Source organism: Macadamia integrifolia, unplaced genomic scaffold (genome assembly GCF_013358625.1).
Source record: "Macadamia integrifolia cultivar HAES 741 unplaced genomic scaffold, SCU_Mint_v3 scaffold2444, whole genome shotgun sequence".
Taxonomy (NCBI): Eukaryota; Viridiplantae; Streptophyta; class Magnoliopsida; order Proteales; family Proteaceae; genus Macadamia; species Macadamia integrifolia.
In genome coordinates, this window is record NW_024868722.1 from 56,913 (window position 1) to 63,741 (window position 6,829).

The 6,829-nt window shown below is 36.9% G+C and overlaps 1 long non-coding RNA gene across 1 annotated transcript; it reads left to right on the forward strand.

The window, feature by feature from the left end:
* The first annotated feature begins 253 nt into the window (after positions 1-253).
* Positions 254-831, forward strand: LOC122066529. The gene is made up of 3 exons (XR_006136392.1): positions 254-362; positions 535-650; positions 759-831. It is a non-coding gene; the product is annotated as an uncharacterized LOC122066529 (long non-coding RNA).
* The last annotated feature ends 5,998 nt before the right edge of the window (positions 832-6,829 follow it).

Below are 6,829 nucleotides of genomic sequence, written 5' to 3' on the forward strand. Positions count from 1 at the left end.
TGCGTTTCTTGAAACAGAAACGACAGAAACGTTATCAAACGGGCCCTTAGAGCCCGTTTGGTATAGTTCATAAAAAACGTTTCTAGCGTTTTTTCTTGTTAATAGAACGAAAAAACGCAAAAAAATGCTTGGTATGTTTAGGCTCCGTTTCAGTTTTTTTGAAACTGTCAGTGTCTAAAAAACGAAATTGGCTCGATTTGTCGAAACTCTCGGAGGTTGTTCTGTCGGCCATGTTTCATTTCAAATTAATATAATTTGAAACTTCCGTTCCCGATTGTCCGCGATAGAGAGAGGAGAGCAGAGAGGAAAGAAGAGAGAACCCAGCTCACATCCATGCTCGAACTACGATTTCTCCACCTCAGGTAACTTCTTCGCCTCTTCTCCTTCTTCTCCTTCTTCTCCTTCTTCTTCATTTCTTCTTTTCTTCTTCTATTCAACCTCTTCTTCTTCTTCATCTATTGTAATCACATAGAGGTATTGGAACAAATTTAGGGGTTTTTTTCTCCTTCTTCTTCATTTCTTCTTTTCTTCCAGAGACAGAGATCGATAAGCTTCACAAAGTTCTGGTTTCGAATATCTTTTGGAACTCGCATAGGGAGAGGAGAGAAGAAGAAACAGGAGCTCGCCCCCTTGTGAAATCTCCTCTGCAGGTAACTTCGATTTCGGCTCTTCTTCTCCTTCTTCTTTTCATCCCTTTTAACCTCTTTCTTCTTCTATTCTAACCTCTTCTCCTTCTTCTTCATCTATTGTAATCACAGAGCAGGTATTGGGACAAATTTTAGGGTTTTTCTAGACCACCTATCGTATAGCTCATACAGAGAGGTAACGTCTTCTTCTTCTCTTCTATTTCTTCTTCTTCTCTTCTCGATCTTGTATGCCTCTGTTGATTCCAAGATGATGCTTTTCTGACACTGTTTGACACTAATCACTCATCTGAAAACCACAAATCAGTACCAATGAACCCCAACAGTAAATATGTTGGATCCATATGAATATATTCAAGTGTTTCTGATTCATCCTGCTCTGTGATTACAACTATAGAATTATGTCAGAGCACAATTTTCAATTTTCCCTGACTACTACTAAAACAATCGTCAGATTTAGCAGAGTAATATCGCATCTCTTTGGGGGGAAATAAACACTATATTTAGATGGATAATATGCTAAATCAAAAGGGAGAAAAATTCCCTACTGTTTAAAAGTCCTACTTGTTGAAGTACAAAGGAATGAGATTTCCTTCAACAGTGGTATTAGAGAAGGGGGAGAGAGTAAGCAGAGAACTAATACCTCTCAATGATCAAACCAAGACTGAATTCTCTTGCTCTCACCACTCAAGATCTGCAGTTAAATACCCAAAAGGAAAATAGAAATTTTCCAAGAAAGAAAGAATCATTGAACAAAGAACTGAGGACTGTCCATATAGCAAGGGCAGGATTTGGCTGGGGAAGATGTGAGCAGGAAGACATTGGAACCACAGTGTTTAAAAAATGGACACTTTTATCCAATAATTAGAATCACCTTCATCTTGAGTTTTCTTCACATTTTCAAAAGGGTCTCATCTCACTTTTTCATTAAGTACTTTTTCTTCTGTGGTTGTTATTGTTGTGGTTGTTGTTGTTGTTGGGGAGGGGAGGAGTTGGGAAGGTCAACTTTAAATTGCAAAAGATTTTCCAAAAGTACCAATGAACCCCAACAGTACCAATTGGCTAATGCTTATGCTGCAGAGGGAAATTGGAATGAGATGGGGAGGATAAGGAGGAAGATGAGAGGGAGAGAGGTTAAGAAGCTGGCTGGTTGCATCTGGATCTATGTGGGAAACAAAGTGAACATATTCATCTCTTTGAACCTAACTTTACTCATAAATTAATTATCAACTTCTGTGGTAATTTGTTGCTTGCATGGCTGATGTGAAAGAGCTTCTTAACAAACATTTTATAACAGATGTAGAAGCTCTAATAATTACTTTTCCTTTAGAGCAAGGGTTAAATGTGCAAAGTGCAGCATGAGACAAAGCTAATACCCCCTGTCAAGGCTGGCTCAGGACATATATATATATATATATATACTTTTCCCCCTTCTTTATTTCCAGTCAACATTGGTGCTTGTCTCTCTCACATCTGATTGCTTGGCTGGGAGTTCCCCTCTTCCTGAATTGATTGGGTTTCTATGTCACCAAACGATTAGGGTTTACAAAACCTCAAGTAGGCCAGAATATCAAGGGATAAGGAACCAGATCATAATGGGAGAACTTCAATATCTTTACAAGGACTAATCCCGATGGGGTTTGAATGATCTAGTAAATGAGGGCAGAATATACCAGTGAATTCTGACTGAAATCCAATGGTCAGATCACAAGTTACTGGAAAATCCTATTGAATTAAAGAAGCTCAAACAAGACAGCAAACTGAATTTGAAACCAGTGAACAGAAAAATTAAATAGGATCTAGATTCAGAAATCCAGATTTAGTAACTATCATAATTAGTTAACTGTCAGGATTAGTAACTTCCAAAATTAGTAACTGAGATTTTGAAACTCCGAAATTTAGAAATAGAATCAGTGGGAGGTTGGATCTGAGAGGCCTCTTTTTATTGGTATTGAGACATCAGCCTTAGGAATTTTCCTTTTGCCTTGTGCTTCTTACACGATTCTGTTTCTGAATTTTTTTTACTCACTACTGAGATCTCTTTTCATCTTTTCCGTAGAGATGTAAATACCATTGGTTACATTTTCCTTTTGCCTTGTGCTTCTTACACGATTCTGTACACACTACCATTGGTTAATCCAAATAACAAAGATAGAATTATAGAGGTGTTTGATCCTCCTTATGTAAGGATCTACAATGATAGGGATGACAAGTTTTGTGTTGAAAGTATTATTTTTCTGTTTGGTCATTACATGTGTACTGACTAATGGAATTTTCTAACCTTCTGTTCTTCTTTTACAGTTGAATTCCCTTTTTTCCCAGTGGCCAACCCACTGGGGACTTTTCTCATTCTATTATGCATTGGATACACTCGGTCTAGATTTCATTTTGTGTTTGGTTGTTATGTTTTACCATAAATTTTGGTAGCCTCAAAGGTCTTTATGAGTATTCAGTAAAACTGTCCCCGATGTTTTTCATGTGAGTAATCTGTGGCTTTAAACTCTGCTTGGTTCCCAATATGCTAACTTTTACACTAACTTATAATGTCTAGCTATTATGTCTGGAAGTAGCATCCCTGCCGTTAAGTGGTCAGAATTTGAGACCACTGTTTTCATTGAAGCAATGAAAGAAGCTGTAAAAAATGGTCTCAAATCCGGTAATTCATTTAACAAAACTGGATGGGAGAACATTACAAAGCAATTTCAACATGCTTTAAATCGTCCAGTTGGGAGAGAACAGTTACGCAAAAAGATGAACAAGTTGAAACACGAGTATCAACAATTTAAGAGACTGCTTGACACAACTGGATTTGGGTGGAACTCAATGACAAAAGTAGTCACAGTTGATGATGAGTCCGTATGGGATAGGGCAATACAGGTACAATAGATTTCACTAGCTAGTTCAATTATTTAAAAATTAGATTACAATGAGTAGTACATCTAAGTGATACAATTACTGCTTATGCAGGTAAATCGAGGTTGGTTGAAGTACAAGAAGTATGGACTAAACAATTGGCCAGATTTGAGCATGGTATTTGGGGATGCATATGCTAGAAGTAACTTAGGGGTTGATAGTGCTCAAGATTTGGATGGCATTGAAGCTATTAATACAGTTGATATTGAGCAAGTCTCTCACTCCCCCAATACCCCGGTGCATATAAGCATGACTGACCCCTTTCATGAGGATACTCATACTCCAACTCAGACCACCACAAAACGAAGTCTTGATAGGACACCTACGGGACGAAGAAAAAAGAGCGCCAATAAGAGAGATAGCCACGTGAAGGACTTGTATGTGAAGTATTTATCTATTAAAATTGATAAAGCATCCAGTACTTCTGTTACATCTCCTGTTCGTGGTGGGGTAGGTGCATCTTGTCCTCGAGATTTCAGTGTGAGTGCATGTGAGGCGGTGATATCCTCCATACCAGATATATCAAAGGAGATATATTTGAAGGCCACCAGCCGTATGTGTACTGATCCTAATTGGAGGGAGTTGTTTGTATGTGCAGAGCCTGTGAAGAGGACTTGGCTTTTAGATGCGTTGGAGTAGTTGATGTTGTGTTTGAATGCTACTTTTGATAATTTTGGATTCGAGACTCTACTACTTTGATGTGTGTAATTTTACTTTTGGAGATACATTGCATGACTTGGCTTTTATTTCTTTTGTGTTTTTTTCCTATTATTGATGTGTGTAATGTTGAACATGTGGTTTGGGTTGAGACGATGTGTCAGCTTGTTATGTTTTACAGATATTTGTTTCCAATTGTGTAGTAATTGTTTATTTATTGCAGTTATGTCAAATGCATTATGTGAAACTTCTAGTGATGAAGAAGATATGATCATTCACATGGGAATGGAATTACTGAGTGAGGCTATATATATTCGAGAACCATGTAGGGATAGTGTATTTCCAGGTGCTATAATGATGCATGAGGTATTGAATGGGCATGCCAATAGATGCTATGAAGAGTTTAGGATGGAACGTCATGTCTTCCTTAACCTATGTGACTATGTTAGACATAGGGGTGGTTGAAAGATACGACCAACATCCGAGTGGATGAACAACTTGGAATGTTCCTATGGATTGTTGGGAAGGGTTCAAGTAATAGGGACACCCAAAATCATTTCAACCACTCAGGAGAAACAGTTAGTCGAACATTCAATGTTGTCTTGACTGCAATGCAATGCCTGGCTAAGGAGAAAATCAGACCGCCAGATGTCAATATGATACCGATAGAGATTGCACAGAACCTGAAAAACTACCCTTTTTTCAAGGTAAATATGTTAATATGATACATGTTTGTAATTAAATATATGAATGTTTATATTCTTATATGTACTGGCCATTTAATTGTCAATATATGTCATAGCATTGTATTGGCGCCATAGATGGTACTCACATCCATGCGGTAGTTCCAAGAGAGGATCAAATTCGATATAGGAATCGGAAGGGGATCACAACTCAAAATGTGATGTGTGCATGTTCATTTGACATGCGATTCACATATGTGTATGCGGGATGGGAAGGTAGTGCAAACGATTGTCGAGTACTTGAACAGGCAAGAAGTGATCCTCGATTGAGTTTTCCACATCCACCTCTAGGTATTAACTTTAATCTAATATATTAGATTTTCATTTGAGTGTATACGCAATAATATATATTATTTTTTGTCTGTAGGAAAGTATTATGTTGTTGACTCTGGGTATGCTAGCCAATCTGGATTTTTGACACCATTTAGGGGTGAGAGATACCATCTACCGGACTATAAAGGGCGTAGAAGATCCCCAAGAACAGCGAAAGAGTTGTTCAATTATAGACATTCATCACTTCGGAATGTCATTGAACGCACATTTGGGGTATTGAAGAACAAATTTTAAATTTTAAGGCTAATGCATCAGTTCCCAGTGGAAGCTAAGGGATCAATCGTACTGGCATGTTGTGGGCTACACAACTATATTCGAGAAGAGCATATTGTTGATGCAGAATTCGTGGGGATGAGCGATGATTTAAAAGTTGCAGAAGATGACTTGAATCCGCCACATGAAGATTTCGTTGATCATTCTACAATACAATCAAGTCAACAAAATTGAGCAAAAGAGATGAATGCCACTAGGCTAAGAATTACAAATGCAGTGGCTAGACAGCAAAGGATGCCAGAACTAGTTGAAAACAAAAATCGATAACTATTTTGCCAAAACTGAAAACCTAAATTGATGTTTTAACCCACGTAGTACTTGTTTTATGGTACATTTATATATGTGGTACAAGTTGATATATTATTATGAATGTCATATATTTGGATGCTATATTAACTTTTTTGATAAATAAATTTCTGTTACAGATGACTTCTTCTATACCCCCACTCATGATAGCAACTTGTGAAATTTGTGGGAAGAGTTGTGGTAAATATACAACCAAGTCAGGTAAAAATATTGGAAGAGAATTTTTCAAGTGTGAAGATTCATGTAATTTTTTCATGTGGGTGGACCAACTACGTCTATGTAGATGTGGTAAAGGTCAATGCAAAGTACGAACTGCGATGAAAGGTCCAAACAAGGGACAGTATTTTCTATGTTGTCCAAGTTCAACTGGGGTAATTTATTTCTACGATTGACCTATACCTATAGATAATTTATGATTTTTGTTTAATTCGATGTTAAATTTCAACGACCCTAATCACATCTATTATTTGATATAGGCTAATAGCCGTGGATGTGGTATGTTTGTGTGGTTGAAAGATGAAACACATATCTCTACCAGACAACATACATTATGTTCAGAAAGCTCAAGCTCAACATCAACATCATCCAGACCACTTTCCGTTTCGAACGAGTACATAAAAGGATATCTGGAAGGGACACTTAAAAGATTAGAAGACCAAACAAATAAGATGAAAGACATCCTCCATGCATTCAAGTCTTTAGACTTGGAAAAAAAGTGAAAATTTGGGGAATTATGTAATAGTTAACTTGCACAAGGCATTGTTAATACTGTATTTTATTCATCCTTTGGAAAACCATGTTTTTTTTCGTTGGTGTGTAATATTTTATTGTCCCAAAAAAATTTATATGCTTATAGTATTTTAATGTTATTTTTTGTAATTATTGACTTAAAAGAAAAGAAAAAAAAAAAAAAAACCGTTCTTGAAACAAGCATTACCAAACGGCAGAAATGTCGTTTCT